We start from the raw sequence: 18003 nt of genomic DNA, 5'->3' as shown, positions 1-18003 counted from the left end.
TATATATATATATATATATATATAGCTTATAGACGGTGAGTCAAGAATAAGTAATTGCGAAAACACTGTTTAAAGATTGCGTCAAGCTGCCTTAAGATAAGGAAGCTATTATAGGAACGTTAGCGCATGACTTCCAAGTACCAATTTTTCAATTTTGACCCCTTAGCAGCCCTTTTTTCCAGATTAATACCAGTTAGTTTTCCACTTGTCTGAATATCCGATATACCAAAGTTCATTGAGTACATAGTTTGAGAAGTGTCCTCACACACACACATTCTCGCTCAGTTTTGAGAGACAAAGAATAATTCCGGTAAGGTGCTTACATGTATAATTGTTATGCAAATGTTGCGCAATCTCAACCACACCTTTTCTGAATCGTCACTGCTTTATTTCCAATGGCCAGGTGAAATCTAGGACAACTGGAAATGATTACGGGATACGCAAAGAGCACATACAGCACCTGGTATTCCCAAATGGTCACCCATTTTAATACAAACCAGGCTCAACGTTGCTGCATCTTTAATCTTTAGTTGCAATGCATTTTCTTGTTACTCCTTTCCATCCCAAACATAACAGGCTACTATTTGGAATCAAGGGGTCTGTGGGGAGTTGAGCAACAAGATGTCTGTTCACATTACATTTAAACTTCTGTAAATTAGTAGTCAGAGAAGCAGGAAATGGTGAAGGAAGTCTGAAGTCTAGCAGTTCAAGAGAAAAAACTAGTAGAGCAGGTTTCCGACATCTAAGAACCCCAACAGTGAAGGGGTAGGATTTTGCTGCATGTTGGTTAGTCTAGAGTATGCACATGTATGCAATGGCGATTCCGATAAAATGGATGATAGAAACAAAGAACTCAAGATTTTAAAATCCTGCAAAGGACTTAATCCCAGTGCTAAAACGTAAGACGCATTTTATATCTTTTGTTTATTGCCAGTAGACATTTTGTGTGTGTCTGAAGCCAAACATATAATGTGTGGAATGATAAAAATGTCACTCTAAAGAAAACAATACTACATCTTTATTTGAAAACTTTTATTGAAAAAATCAATTCAGGTAACTTGATTATGTAGTAGAGCTGACATCTATTTAATGTAGTCGCCTTCAGCTTCAATAACCACTTCAATACGGGTCCGGAACTGGGAGCATGCCTTTTCCACCAGTATTGGCGGGAACTCGGCGGATGGCGGCAATCAGGCTGGCTTTGGTGTTGTGAGAGGTCATGTTGGTGATATTCTTGACATATGACCAAATGAAGTAGTCCAGCGGGTTCAGGTCGAGAGAGGAGGGGGGGGGGCAGTGAGAGAAGGGTGCAAAGTCATAGCACTCCTTCTGAAGCCAAACCTAGGTTTCTTTGGACTTGCCATGCCCAGGGTCCACTAGCGGCCACCTGATTGTATCAGGGGATCATCGCACTCTTCAGCACATCCAGGTACACTTTGGTGTTGACTTTCACACTGACTTCGAAGATGTGAGGTGGCATGATGTGTCTCTCACTTGGAACCACACCAAAGACTCTAACTGTGGCCGGAAACTTTGTTTTCATCACCCTGGGCATGTCCCAGTTATTTGTGGAAATCCAGAGATGCATCTAGAGGGTGCTGGCAATGGTCTTGTAATACCTTTGATTGGTAGAGAGCATGAGTTGTACAGCGGCGCATCTCCAATCTCACTCGTTGAACATTGTGGTACTTTCAGACATGATAGAAGGCTCCTATCGCTCTTTGGATTTGTACAGTGATTAAAACCGGAATTCTTTTTTTGTTGCAGACAAACAGAAATGGAATCATGTCCTCTTTTCTAGGGCGACAATTTTGATCATTTCACTCTGTACTGTTACTTCTATTAATGTACTATCGTATTTATGCGACTGATGGATATTTGGTAACTACCAATCTGATGCAGAAATTGTACTGCATACATCCACAAGGCTGCTTGTTTAGTGGTTTGGTGTTATTCATTTGTAATTTTGTTTTCTTTTTCATATATAGGGTGTCCCAATAAAATGTATACACTCTTTAAATTATCTCAACTTGCTACATGAATACGCTATACCACATTCCCAAGAGATGTTTAGTAATAAAGAATGGCACTTCCAGCAGGATGGAGCACTTCCCCACTATCATCATGACGTAAGAGCATATCTTGGCAGTCACTTGCCTAACAGATAGTTAGGACGAAGAGCAAGTATCGAGTACTCTCCACGCTCACAAGATTTGACCCCATGGATTCTCTTTTTTGGGAGTGGCGGATGACGAGGGAGGATGGCATGTTAAACACAGGGTTCACACCACAAAACGAGCTGCAATAAAGGAGTTAAAAGCAACCATTGAAAGATGTGTCAACATACCAATTGAACTAATTAGGAACGTTTTTGATTTAATCAATGAGGGTTGTTAGCTGTTCATGGACCACAATGGCCAACTATTTTAACACCTTTGATAATTAGCTGATGTCTATGGTAGAAAAACGATTTCTTACTGTGAATGTCTTACAAGGAAGAACCAATGACTAGAGCTCAGTTTAGCACCTTCCCTGGAAGTATCGATAGATTTCTTTCTTTCTTGGAGATGTAAACATGCACTAGCGGTTGCATGTTTATTGTTACATAGTTGCAATGCATGCAAAAAGTCGACTTGTTGCAAGTGAGTAATATTTAATGGAGAGAGAGGAGACACCATACAGAAGACTGGAAATATGTCTGTGTCGATGTTTGGACCACCCAGAATTGGATTTTTTTTTTTTTTTAAAACTCATATTCACCCTAAACAAGTACATAAGGGACTACTATACAGGGACACTCTAAGTAGGTAGTTGAGCAGCAAAATGTCTGTTTACATTACACTTGAACTTCAGTATAGTTAGGGGAGCAGGAAACAGGGAGGGAATTCCAAAGTTTAGCAGTACAAGGGAAGAAACTGTTTTCTGGATGCCAGAAAACCTTGTATTCTAACAGTTAATATTCCTCAACCTTAATATCCCTGACTAACCTGACAAGCAGCAAAATCTCACCTCTTCACTGTAGAGATCTCTGGATGCCAGAAAACCTTGTATTCTATCTCTACAGTGAAGAGTTGAGATTTTGCTGCTTGTCAGGTTAGTCAGGGATATTAATGTGGAGGGGAGCAAAAGTGCTTATGAGTTTATCGGAGCACATTCTGTTATGATACTTGTAAAACGGGCGCAAGGATGCAACATTGCGGTGATGGGACAGAAACTGGAGTTTAAAAGGTATCGGGACGTAGCTACATTGACAGCTACATTAATAAGTGTTGTATATTAGCGTTAAATTGAGTTCATCAGTTGACTGGTTATTGGGTCTAAGTAAACCACTCCGTCAAATTTGTGTGCGTGTCCGTCTCCCATCGGCAATAAAGTTGCATTTTTATACATCAATGTTGTCATACTTTTTAAACACGGCAGAAAGACAACCTGATTACGAAACTCTATTAAAATATTCAACTTCCTCTTAAATCCCGTTTTTTTTTTAAATATATTTTTTTTATTTTATTTATTGCATTTTCACCCCCCAAAAATGCACAGTGCCACTTTGATGTAGGAGACTACTATCTGGGACATAATTTTCAGGGGTACTATGTAGGGAGTTGAGCAGCAAGATGTCTGTTTACATTACACTTAAACTTCTGTATGTCAGTACAGTCAGGGGAGCAGGAACTCTGGAGGGAATTCCAAAGTTTAGCAATCTTAGGGAAGAAACTATTAGAGTAGAAGCCTATCTTGTATCTAGGGATTTCTATTATGTAGGGGTGGGATTTTGCTGTTTGTCACGTTAAAATTTTAATAACTAATTTCCGCATTGTCCTTTATACACACACTCCTGACCATGTATATCCCTGTCATTGATAGTTTTTTGCAGATCTTGCGGGGGGTGGGGGGTGTTAATGTTCTCATATAAACAGCGTCCGGTATTTCCAAATTGGTCACCCATCTGGTACTGACGTGGCTCAATGTTGCTTAACTTTGGTGATCTAACGAGAACTGGTGTCAATGTGATTATGTTGTATCTGTTATACACTTGGCCTTTGTTCAGTCTGGAGAGACAATGGATATCCCCTGTAAGGTTGGTTTCAATGGTAATTGGGAAGCAAGGGTTGCGCAATCTACAACCACACCTCTCTTGATTTAGCACCGTTTGATAACAGTGGCAAGGATAAATGAAGGGTGACTGGAAACAATATATAGATAAATGGATAGCACTTACAGCACCGGGTATTTCCACATGACAAAATTGTTTTCCAAATTCCTAAACAAAGTACGTTTCAATAATTTTTAAACTAAGGAATTTAAGTTTTATTTTTAATTTTTACTTTTTAAAATTTATTTTTATTTATTTTTTCCTACTTAGCTAGTTAAGAAATGCATAAAACTTAGGAATATCACGATAGTTAGACATCTACAGAACTCCGAAAAAGGTAACAGTTATACGATATTCATTCACGCAATTCTGAGGCAGCACGTTCAGGACTGCAGAACACAATGCACAAAGAGATAGTGGGTACATCTCTGAGCAAATACCAGTGTGATTTTGCAGAGGTGCAAATGTGAAAGTATATCGTTGCAGGTTTCGTCTGTTCAGCCGTGGCACAGGGCAGTATTTAAGCATTGCGATGAGTCAAGAACCATGAAATAATCTCTAGGCAAATGTCAAACGACTTGATGAACTAGAGAAGACAACATCAAACTGTCAAAACAATCACTGATTACCTCCCCTTATGTTTTCTGGTAATACATGGTTTCGTCTGTTACTTATTGGTAAAGGCAAATTTATTTTTCGTAAATAAAAAAAAACCTACTTGATTAATTTTAGTGATTTTTCAAATATAAAATCTTCATTCCGTGACAAGTAGGTACATTTCTTCATTTTTGTTTCTAGCTATGAGTGCCAATTTGATTAAGCACCAGTAATACTAATTGCTGCTATCCAAACTACTACTATTACTGATATAACTACTATTACTCAGAGTAGAAACAAATACACCAAAAAAACAACTAAGATAACAATAAATATTGTACAATTTCTGAAAATATAAGCAGATTAAAATTTCAACAATAAACCGGGAGTTTGAGGGAGATTTGGACTAATGTTTCACGAAATTGAAATATTTGTCGTTTATGCTTCCGTGTTTGTGAATGTCGTCAATATGGCTGTTTAAAAAAAAAAAAAGAATTTTTTTTTCATTTTTTTCTAAATCCCGGGGAAGGAAATTTCAGAAAATACTTCAAAATTTTTTGTTTTATATTAAAACCGATGGGAGAATGATTTTGTAGTGTGTTTCTTGTGATAATTATTTATTTGTTGAAAATATTTGTACTTTTTTCCTGTTTTTCAATCTCTGTTTCTTTCTTTCACTCTCAAACACATTCTCTCTCTTTCATACATTCTCTTTTACACACACACACACACACACACACACATTCTCTTTTACAAACGCAAATTCTCTTTGCATACAAAAATAATTTCCTTTCTTTCAGCAAACACGACATTGTCTCTCTCTCTCTTTCACACACGACATTGTCTCTCTCTCTCTCTCTCTTTCACACACGACATTGTCTCTCTCTCTCTCTCTTTCACACACGACATTGTCGCTCTCTCTCTTTCACACACGACATTGTCTCTCTCTCTTTCACACACGACATTGTCTCTCTCTCTTTCACACACGACATTGTCTCTCTCTCTTTCACACACGACATTGTCTCTCTCTCTCTTTCACACACGACATTGTCTCTCTCTCTCTTTCACACACGACATTGTCGCTCTCTCTCTTTCACACACGACATTGTCGCTCTCTCTCTTTCACACACGACATTGTCGCTCTCTCTCTTTCACACACGACATTGTCTCTCTCTCTCTTTCACACGCGACATTGTCTCTCTCTCTCTTTCACACGCGACATTGTCTCTCTCTCTCTTTCACACGCGACATTGTCTCTCTCTCTCTTTCACACGCGACATTGTCTCTCTCTCTCTTTCACACGCGACATTGTCTCTCTCTCTCTTTCACACGCGACATTGTCTCTCTCTCTCTTTCACACGCGACATTGTCTCTCTCTCTCTTTCACACGCGACATTGTCTCTCTCTCTCTTTCACACGCGACATTGTCTCTCTCTCTCTTTCACACGCGACATTGTCTCTCTCTCTCTTTCACACGCGACATTGTCTCTCTCTCTCTTTCACACGCGACATTGTCGCTCTCTCTCTTTCACACGCGACATTGTCTCTCTCTCTCTTTCACACGCGACATTGTCTCTCTCTCTCTTTCACACGCGACATTGTCTCTCTTTCTCTTTCACACGCGACATTGTCTCTCTCTCTCTTTCACACGCGACATTGTCTCTCTCTCTCTTTCACACGCGACATTGTCTCTCTCTCTCTTTCACACGCGACATTGTCTCTCTCTCTCTTTCACACGCGACATTGTCTCTCTCTCTCTTTCACACGCGACATTGTCTCTCTCTCTCTTTCACACGCGACATTGTCTCTCTCTCTCTTTCACACGCGACATTGTCTCTCTCTCTCTTTCACACGCGACATTGTCTCTCTCTCTCTTTCACACGCGACATTGTCTCTCTCTCTCTTTCACACGCGACATAGTCTCTCTCTCTCTTTCACACGCGACATAGTCTCTCTCTCTTTTTCACACGCGACATAGTCTCTCTCTCTCTTTCACACGCGACATTGTCTCTCTCTCTCTCACACGTGACATTCTCTCTCTCTCTCTCTCTCTCTCTCTTTCACACACGACATTGTCTCTCTCTCTCTTTCACACACGACATTGTCGCTCTCTCTCTCTTTCACACACGACATTGTCGCTCTCTCTCTCTTTCACACACGACATTGTCGCTCTCTCTCTCTTTCACACACGACATTGTCGCTCTCTCTCTCTTTCACACACGACATTGTCGCTCTCTCTCTCTTTCACACACGACATTGTCGCTCTCTCTCTCTTTCACACACGACATTGTCGCTCTCTCTCTCTTTCACACACGACATTGTCGCTCTCTCTCTCTTTCACACACGACATTGTCTCTCTCTCTCTTTCACACACGACATTGTCTCTCTCTCTCTTTCACACACGACATTGTCTCTCTCTCTCTTTCACACACGACATTTTCTCTCTCTCTCTCTTTCACACACGACATTTTCTCTCTCTCTCTCTTTCACACACGACATTGTCTCTCTCTCTCTCTTTCACACATGACATTGTCTCTCTCTCTCTCTTTCACACACGACATTGTCTCTCTCTCTCTCTTTCACACACGACATTGTCTCTCTCTCTCTCTTTCACACACGACATTGTCTCTCTCTCTCTCTTTCACACACGACATTGTCTCTCTCTCTCTCTCTTTCACACACGACATTGTCTCTCTCTCTCTCTCTTTCACACACGACATTGTCTCTCTCTCTCTCTCTTTCACACACGACATTGTCTCTCTCTCTCTCTCTTTCACACACGACATTGTCTCTCTCTCTCTCTCTTTCACACACGACATTGTCTCTCTCTCTCTCTCTTTCACACACGACATTGTCTCTCTCTCTCTTTCACACACGACATTGTCTCTCTCTCTCTTTCACACACGACATTGTCTCTCTCTCTCTTTCACACACGACATTGTCTCTCTCTCTCTTTCACACACGTGACATTCTCTCTCTCTCTCTCTCTCTTTCACACGCGACATTGTCTCTCTCTCTTTCACACGCGACATTGTCTCTCTCTCTTTCACACGCGACATTGTCTCTCTCTCTTTCACACGCGACATTGTCTCTCTCTCTTTCACACGCGACATTGTCTCTCTCTCTTTCACACGCGACATTGTCTCTCTCTCTTTCACACGCGACATTGTCTCTCTCTCTTTCACACGCGACATTGTCTCTCTCTCTCTTTCACACGCGACATTGTCTCTCTCTCTCTTTCACACGCGACATTGTCTCTCTCTCTCTTTCACACGCGACATTGTCTCTCTCTCTCTTTCACACGCGACATTGTCTCTCTCTCTCTTTCACACGCGACATTGTCTCTCTCTCTCTTTCACACGCGACATTGTCTCTCTCTCTCTTTCACACGCGACATTGTCTCTCTCTCTCTTTCACACGCGACATTGTCTCTCTCTCTCTTTCACACGCGACATTGTCTCTCTCTCTCTTTCACACGCGACATTGTCTCTCTCTCTCTTTCACACGCGACATTGTCTCTCTCTCTCTTTCACACGCGACATTGTCTCTCTCTCTCTTTCACACGCGACATTGTCTCTCTCTCTCTTTCACACGCGACATTGTCTCTCTCTCTCTTTCACACGCGACATTGTCTCTCTCTCTCTTTCACACGCGACATTGTCTCTCTCTCTCTTTCACACGCGACATTGTCTCTCTCTCTCTTTCACACGCGACATTGTCTCTCTCTCTCTTTCACACGCGACATTGTCTCTCTCTCTCTTTCACACGCGACATTGTCTCTCTCTCTCTTTCACACACGACATTGTCTCTCTCTCTCTCTCTCTCTCTCTTTCACACGCGACATTGTCTCTCATTCTCTCACACGTGACATTCTCTCTCTCTCTCTCTCTCTCTTTTACACGCGACATTGTCTCTCTCTCTCTCTTTTACACGCGACATTGTCTCTCTCTCTCTCTTTCACACGCGACATTGTCTCTCTCTCTTTCACACGCGACATTGTCTCTCTCTCTTTCACACGCGACATTGTCTCTCTCTCTCTTTCACACGCGACATTGTCTCTCTCTCTCTTTCACACGCGACATTGTCTCTCTCTCTATTTCACACGCGACATTGTCTCTCTCTCTCTTTCACACGCGACATTGTCTCTCTCTCTCTTTCACACACGACATTGTCTCTCTCTCTCTCTCTCTTTCACACACGACATTGTCTCTCTCTCTCTCTCTTTCACACACGACATTGTCTCTCTCTCTCTCTCTTTCACACACGACATTGTCTCTCTCTCTCTCTCTTTCACACACGACATTGTCTCTCTCTCTCTCTCTTTCACACACGACATTGTCTCTCTCTCTCTCTCTCTTTCACACACGACATTGTCTCTCTCTCTCTCTCTTTCACACACGACATTGTCTCTCTCTCTCTCTCTTTCACACACGACATTGTCTCTCTCTCTCTCTCTCTTTCACACACGACATTGTCTCTCTCTCTCTCTCTTTCACACACGACATTGTCTCTCTCTCTCTCTCTCTTTCACACACGACATTGTCTCTCTCTCTCTCTCTTTCACACACGACATTGTCTCTCTCTCTCTCTCTTTCACACACGACATTGTCTCTCTCTCTCTCTCTTTCACACACGACATTGTCTCTCTCTCTCTCTCTTTCACACACGACATTGTCTCTCTCTCTCTCTTTCACACACGACATTGTCTCTCTCTCTCTCTTTCACACACGACATTGTCTCTCTCTCTCTCTTTCACACACGACATTGTCTCTCTCTCTCTCTTTCACACACGACATTGTCTCTCTCTCTCTCTCTTTCACACAGGACATTGTCTCTCTCTCTCTTACACAGGACATTGTCTCTCTCTCTCTTACACAGGACATTGTCTCTCTCTCTCTTACACAGGACATTGTCTCTCTCTCTCTTACACAGGACATTGTCTCTCTCTCTTTTACACAGGACATTGTCTCTCTCTCTTTTACACAGGACATTGTCTCTCTCTCTCTCTTTTACACAGGACATTGTCTCTCTCTCTCTTTTACACACGACATTGTCTCTCTCTCTCTCTTTTACACACGACATTGTCTCTCTCTCTCTCTCTCTTTTACACAGGACATTGTCTCTCTCCCTCTGTCTTTGACACACGCGCACTCCCTCTGTCTTTGACACACGCGCACGTTCTCCCTCTCCTTTAATCACATCTATTTAGATACACATTCTCTACTTCTCTCTATTTTTCCTGGTACTCTCTCAACGAGCCAAGGAAAGTATTCCCATGAACTGTACTACGTCTCAATTATTTGATTATCCCAGAACAGTACCAGAATTCAATCATAAGGATTTAAAGAATGGCCTTGTCCGACACATAGGCAGGCCTGAGTGTATAGTTTATTGCTTTTAAAAATTTAATTGATTTTTAATTTCATGAAATTTGTTTACATTTCTTATTTTCAAATTATAACACGTGACCCACATTTTTCCATAAACCAGATTATATTGTATTTTTCTCCAAGTTTGTAACAAAGATTGTAATTTGTTTTAAAATGGAGTCAATATTTTATTGAATCTCGTTTGAAAATATTTGCGTAGACAATTGCTTTTGGTCCACTTTGAATACTTGCATTTGTATGATCATTTCATTGGTTGTTAGTCACATGACGTCAACAAAAATGCAGACGACAATTTTATGATTTTGAGCTGTTTTTGTTTTAAATGAGTTAACGACTGTTTGTATACCTGTCTGCCACCATACTTCAGGTTATCTCAAGTAAACAAGAAATTGCAGAAACAATTGTAATTTTTAACTTCAACAGTTGTGCACGTATATATATATATATATATATATATATATATACACACACACACGTGTATATGTTATCGATTCATGGAAGCATTCTCTCTTTAATGATATATTGATAACGTTAGGATTTTTAAAAAGAAAATTATAAAATTTATTTCTAAAGATGGTAAAGTTGGTTTTTCATAAAAATAATGAACAATTGTTTTTAATGCTAACCTGAAAGATAGATATTATAACAATTCAAAACATTAAAGATTAAACACTTTCAAAATTTGAGTTTTCATTCTCAAAATTTAAAGACCTTTAAAGGTTTTTTTTTCTACATTCTTCCTCACCCCCCTTCCCCTACAGGAAGTATATGTCTAGCTCCGGCTGTTTATTTTAAGAGCAAGAGTGGCCAAAAATGAAGGGGATGTGTATCAGAAATTTGGAGGAATTTTTGACACCCCTAACAGAAAACTGCGGATAAAATATAAAAAAACTGTAATTTCTCTTTTTAAAGTGGGTTGTTTATTTTCTGTATGGATTATACTTCCAAAATAAACTATTAAAGTTGTATAAAAAGTAATATAAATATTATTTTTTATTTAAAAAAAAAACAAAACAGTAATGAAATCAATTGAATTTTACGAGTTAAGTATTTTTCAATTTTTAAACTTTAAAAATCTATCACAATTTTTCTATTGATTGAATTTTTACGATATTTTATGCTCTTTCCAATAAACCGAATATAATTTTTTTTAATTCACCCCCCTCTCTTTTGAAATGTGTATTAAAAAGTAAATAATTAATTTACCCACCAAATTTTTATAAATCACAAATTGAAGATAAAATATCAATAAATAATGTATTCAAATTTAAAACAAAAAAAGTTTTTTTTTAATGAAACCTTGGTCCCTGCTCCTTTTAATTGAAAAAAAAATTAGGGCTTGAATTATATTTTTCGAGTAGTTATAAGCTTGGAAAGACATGGGGTCGAATTATTCAATATGTTTTCACGCATTCGTAAGGTCAATTGCGTGTTAAAAAATGAGACCCCTGTATAATACTCCCAGCCCCGAACCCCCCATACTATTTTTGGCACTTTTTCATTATTTACTATCGCTACTTGTCTCCACCCCGTTTTTTACGGACAAATTTTTTTCTTATTGGTACAATTACCAATCCTTTCGTTAGAGGAAAAAAGAAAAAAAAAACAACAAAAAAATAAAAACAATTATGTCAAGGGTGTGAGTTCCATTTATAAATTTCAAACAAGTAAAATATTTGGTTATTTTCCTAATATTTCGTTGTGATTTGGCTTTCAAGCGTACTTGATGCATATTTTATTTTATATAAATAATTATCTTTTTATTTTAAAAAAAATATTTATTTTTATTTTAAATTTTAGGGATCATTTTCTTACATAAATTACACATAAAATGATCACCCATTTCTTGGCCATGATCAAACTTAATATAAATGTGCAATCATTTTTAAAACTTTTTTTTATACCAGACTAAATTTTTTTTTTCTTTTTCCAGTGTGATCTTTAAAAGCGTTTACAATTCCTCTACAGTCATCGCCGCATTTTCATTTTTTGTAATGTTAAAAACTATGTTGGTGTTATTCATATTATTAGCTTTGTTACTGTAAAAAAATAAAAAAAGTCGCCGCAGCTTTAAAAGTTTCATCCTTGTTTTATTAAAGAGTTTCATTCTTTGCATTTTTAAGGTTAAAGACTAGTTTTTAAAAACCTTACCATAACATTTAGTTTTTAATTAAAAAAAAATGTTGCTGAAGCTTCTTTTTTAAATGTTTTCATCTAATGAAAATATTGTTGGTTTTCTCTTAATAATCACGTAACGACTACATTTCGTATTATTATTGTCATCAACTTTGTTGCACCAAAAAAAAAAACATTCGTTGCAGCTTTTTTTAATGTTTTGATTCAATAAAAAGTATCGTTGCATCGAGCGTCCTAAATTATGAAATAAAAAAATAAACGAATCTCTTAGTAAAAGAGTTGTCTCCCTCTGCGCAGTGAACGATTGTAAAACAGTGAACAGCGTGTGCGTGATATAATTAGTTTGCTTTTTCTGTAAGATCATATTTTTTTTGAATCATTCAGACTATTGTTCTTATCTTGAGTATTACTTGCACAACCTTTAGGTCAATATCACCACCGGCCTTCTTCAGGTGTATCTTGTCAAACTCTGGAATCTGCTTGAAATTTCGAACAGAAACCCCCTTATGACGTTTCTGGATTTTTGAGATGAGGATTGGTTTATACCTATTATTATTCATCGGACTACTGTTCTCATCTTTAGTGTGATTTTCACGTTTCGATCGATTTAACCTCCGACCTTCTTCAAGTGTATCTTGTCGAACTCAGGATTGTTTTCTCGAATTCGACAAGATACACCTGAAGAAGGTCGGAGGTTACATCGACCGAAACGTTGTAAAAATCTCACTCAAGATGAGAATGGTAGTCCGATGAATATATAGAACTCTTTATTTAATCGATGAGGATATTAATTTGCAATTCTATTCTGAGTATTGCTCGCACTGAGGATTGAACCTTCAAAAGAGTCATTTTCAACTGAATTTACTAAGTATTTTATCCGTTGCTTACTATTTTATTTTGGGATCCTTAAACCTTTTTTTTTTTTTTTTTTTTTTTTTTAGATGTACAATCTCACAACTTATCAATAAGTGCTCAATCTCCAACCACATCCGGCCCTGTCGGTGGGGCATTAGAATACGCCGACTGCCCCCCTGCAGAGGGTAAAAGTCCCTCAATGGGGATCCTGGATATGGCCTTAAACTATATCCAGTGGTGAGGCCCCAGCTTGTGGGCTTTGGGGAGTGTGGAGCCACTCTTTAATTACCATTTCTCCCAGGTCGACTCTGACCCGGAGTGGTAGTACCTGTTAGGGTCCCAACTATGGGTTGAATAGAAACCAACGTGAAAACAACAAATATATTCTATTAAAAAAATCTTTCTTCAAAATCTTTGGATTCAGCATTAAATAACCCGAAAAGGGTTGATATGCCGTAAAACAACCAATCAACCAACCACATCTCTCTTTAGTCGATATTGTTAAATAACAGTGGCAAGTGAAGTGTATGTACAGGACGACTGGAAACAAATGCCGAGATAAGTGGAGAGCACACACAGCACCTAGAATTCCCAAATGGTCACCCATTTGGTACTAACCAGGCTCAACGTTGCTTAACTTCGGTGATCTGATGAGAACCGGTGTGTCAACATGATTATGCTGTATATACTTTTATATATATAAAAGTGAGGATACTTCTCAACCTATATACTCAATAAATTTTGATCTACAAACTTGAAATTTGATATATAGGTTATTCAGACATGTGGAAAACTTTTTAATTGGTTTTCATCCAGAAAAAAGGGTTGCTAAGGTATTAAAGCTTGAAAAATGGGTATGTGGGGTTCATTTGGATTTTTATCTGTTTGTTAACTGTTTCACAAATGCACATGGTTAGTTGGTTGTTTTTGTTTTACGGCATATCAACCCTTTTTGGGTTATTTAATGCTGAATCCAAAGATTTTGAAGAAAATTTTGGTCAGAGTGGACCTGGGAGCAATGGTAATTAAAGGGTGGCTCCCACTCCCCAAAAGCCCACAAGCTGGGGCCTCACCACTGGATATAGTTTAAGGTCATATCCAGAACCCCCATTGAGGGACTTTTACCCTCTGCAGGGGGGGGGCAGTCGGCGTATTCTAATGCCCCACCGACAGGGCCACACAAATGCACATGATAGCTTCCTTAGAATAAGTGGGTTTAAAAACACTTTTTAAAACATGTCAAGCTGGCCTAATGGTTATAGTACTTGACTCATTGTTTTTAGGTTTTAGTTTCAATCTCAGCTCGAGCATTTTTAAAATTTTTTTTTGACTTACAAGAATTGAACCGTTTCGAAAAAAAAACAATATTCACATTCACATGTCTCAGTTTCTTTCCGTTTTTTTAAATTATTTTTAAAGGAATTTAACATTATGTTTAATAGCAACCGTATTTCTGTTTATAATAAACCAGCAAGACCCCTTAACTGGCGTTGCCCAGTGGAAGCATGACAGATCCAGAACAAAATCTTTAAACAACCCCCCCCCCCACACACACACACTCGAAAACCAATTAAACTACGGTTGTTGTTGGTGGCCAATGTTGTCTCTGGGTCCCTGGAAGTTAGTGAAACTAGTGGCCGTGGCCCAAATGAAATAATCTGGCATCCAGTGTCAGGCATTGGTTTCCAGTGGCAGTTAGTGAAAGCCACTATCTGTGATTGTCAGCACTGCTGGTTACTGGTGATTGGTGTTGGTTTGGGGTGATAACCTGCAGGTACTGAGTGTTTATAAAGAAAGTATTAACTTTTTAAATTGAGCGAAAACAGATAACTCCCTTCTACTGAAGACAGTATCTTTTAAGTCACCCAGTGTTTTTCTTCTCAGTATACTGCAAGCATATTTTTCTAAAATTAGGTCTAGCACATCTTCTAAATAATAAAATACTCCACAGAAAGTAAAAGTGGTAAGAAAACAAATCCATAAGAAATAAGTGTTTCCAAAGCCAATAAAATGTATGTCCGCGATGGGCTTTTCAGCTCGGAGTTCTGTTGGTTAAATTCTGCGAGAAGTTTTCCTATACTTCCGAGATCATGATATCTGAGATACACAAACAGACACCTTTTTTTTTTCCTTTGATAGTTAAAAAAAATTCTCACTGTGCCGTTGTCTCGAGTGTTTGTCTTTGTTGTATAATAATAAAACGAAACTATTCAAATGCAAGCTTACCTGGTCACAGGTTTAAAAGCAACGTTCATTCTGCGCATGCATAGTGACTACTATGATTCTTAAGTTAATTACCAATTCATTGAATTCACTATTCTCTTTGGCCTAATGATTAGCGAGTAAGATTAATTACCCTACGTTTTTGACTTCGATTCCACCTCTCTCTCTCTTTTATTTTTTTAATTTCATCCTTGTGCCAATATACTCCACCCAGGCAAAACTTAATGACCAACTCCTTGAATTTGGCCTAATTACCCACTTCTCTCTTTATCTTTTTTAAAAATTTTAACCACGTGGAATTCATTCTTAACATCGCTTCATCCTTGTGCCAATATTCTCCACCTATGTAACGCCGGGTACTCCCCACTAGTTTTACATAAAAAAAAAAAACAATTTTTGAGCTAGTGTATATCACTTAAAAAAAAGTAATTATGAACTATCACTTCTCCTTTTCGATGTTGACTATATTACACTTCTGCCGTCTTAAGTTTTGTTTGTGTTATGGGTCGGCCATTTTGTATTGGATCGTTCAACGTTTAACATTAAAGACAGTGTTGAATCGAACCAAGGTTCAAAAGATGCAATACCAAATAAGCAAGTTTCATTAAAAAATACTGTTGAAGGGAAACAACTCTGCTGAAATAATAGTTATTTCCCTTGATCATTTATGTAGCATCGCTAGGAGAATCAACCACTAAATAATGAGACCCCTGTAATACATTGTTGTTGAAATAACACTCAAGATGAGAACAGTAGTTTAGATAATCCAAATAATCGTTTTATTTCATTCTTTAAATATTGCAAAGGTTTTTTAGACTATCTATCTGTCTATCTATCTGTCTATCTGTCTGTCTGTCTGTCTGTCTGTCTGTCTGTCTCTCTATCTATCTGTCTCTCTCTATCTATCTGTCTCTCTCTATCTATCTGTCTCTCTCTCTCTATCTGTCTCTCTCTATCTGTCTCTCTCTCTCTCTATCTGTCTCTCTCTCTCTCTCTATCTGTCTCTCTCTCTCTCTCTATCTGTCTCTCTCTCTCTCTCTATCTGTCTCTCTCTCTCTCTCTCTCTATCTGTCTCTCTCTCTCTCTCTATCTGTCTCTCTCTCTCTATCTGTCTCTCTCTCTCTATCTGTCTCTCTCTCTATCCGTCTGTCTCTCTCTCTATCCGTCTGTCTCTCTCTATCCATCCGTCTGTCTCTCTCTATCCATCTGTCTGTCTGTCTCTATCTGTCTGTCTGTCTCTATCTGTCTGTCTATATCTATCTATCTGTCTATATCTATCTCTATATCTGCAACAGCTGGGCTAATTTTTATGAAATTTCATACAAATATACCTTATGTATTTGGCAGTGTTCTTAGATAGGTTTTGTATTGGACTGTCTTCAACAAGTATCGATAATCAAAAAAAAAAATCTGAAAGAAGAAACTGGCAATTTTGATCGAAGTTAACACCTTATACAGCCTAACATCACAAGTGCAGTTGAGAAGTTGTACACAAGACGAAAGGCCCGGCATATAAAATCAACAATTGGTTCTTTGATATTACAGGGGCACATTGAAAATAAATGTTTCTATTTAGAGAAAAAATGAAGCATGATATTTGACTTTTGCATTTTAAACTTTAGTTAAAGCTGTCGTATATAAAATTAATTTTATAAAGCCAATAGGTTCACTACAGTGCAATGTAGACTACAATGTATTGTGAACTGTTATTGTAGAGAAGCATATAAAGCTTCCTCCCAGTGCATCATGATGGACCTCCCACTAGCGCCGGCAATCTATTGATTTGATTGAAAAATGAGCAATTTCACTGATTTCGATGACAATAAAAAATATGAAAGTGTGAAACATTCACTGATCATCATTTAATCCTGGAAAACATCAGGTTTCCTTCTTAGCCTAATATATAAAAGACAGTTGTCTGTGTATTTATATGACCAGTTAAAAGCTTTTGAAAAATACAAAAATAGATGACCACAACATTAGTATTTTCTTGATCAGCGTTGCCCTGGATGAATATCTAAAATATTACTTGTGTAGGGACAAGTAGACCATGTTTTGATGGCGAAGGTTGGCGGGGTCAGCCATTTCCACTGTTCTCAATTAGATAAAGGAGAGGGGAAATGACTTGCATTATTATTGTTTTTAATACATTAAAATTCAGGAGGCCTCAAGTTTTGACAAGCTTCTGGGCTTGACCATTACTCCTGATTTTAAATGGAACACTTACATCAAATCTGTTGCCAGGGCCGCTGGAAAAATGGTGGGATCTTTCTATCGATCCGGTAGATATCTCACTGCTGATGCAATTTTCTATCTATATAAGAGCCAGGTACGTCCAAGGATGGAATACTGTTGCCACATGGGCAGGAGCTGCTAGAAAGGACTTGTCCTGCCTTGATAGAGTTCAAAATAGACTTCCTAGCCTCGTAGGAGATGTCCTTTTCTCTTCCCTGCAACCTCTATCTCACAGAAGAGATGTTGCGAGTTTGTCTCTGATGTATCGTTATTTTCATGGAAAGTGTTCGACTGAGCTTCAGTCTATGGTCCCCCTTCGCCTAACTTTCACAAGAAACAATCGTCTCGCTGAAAACACTATCAATAATTCCCTCCCACTCTTTATCTGTGCCTAAACCTAAACGTAGATTCCATGAACAAAGCTTCTTTCTTGGAACTGCACACCTGTGGAATTGTCTTCCGTTTTCCTGCTTT

At 38.4% G+C, this 18003-nt stretch overlaps 1 protein-coding gene and 1 pseudogene across 2 annotated transcripts in view; one reads left to right on the top strand and one right to left on the bottom strand.

Annotated features, from left to right (window-relative positions):
- Nucleotides 1-18003, top strand: part of LOC145268797 (ubiquitin-conjugating enzyme E2 E1-like) — a 92708-nt gene that overhangs the window by 60821 nt on the left and 13884 nt on the right. The window lies entirely within an intron of this gene.
- LOC145268865 (5S ribosomal RNA) lies at nucleotides 13642-13758 on the bottom strand (annotated as a pseudogene).

Source organism: Euprymna scolopes, chromosome 44, assembly GCF_053919585.1.
Source record: "Euprymna scolopes isolate OS-2025 chromosome 44, ASM5391958v1, whole genome shotgun sequence".
In the NCBI taxonomy this organism is placed as follows: domain Eukaryota; kingdom Metazoa; phylum Mollusca; class Cephalopoda; order Sepiida; family Sepiolidae; genus Euprymna; species Euprymna scolopes.
This window is presented reverse-complemented; position numbering and strand designations above follow the sequence as displayed.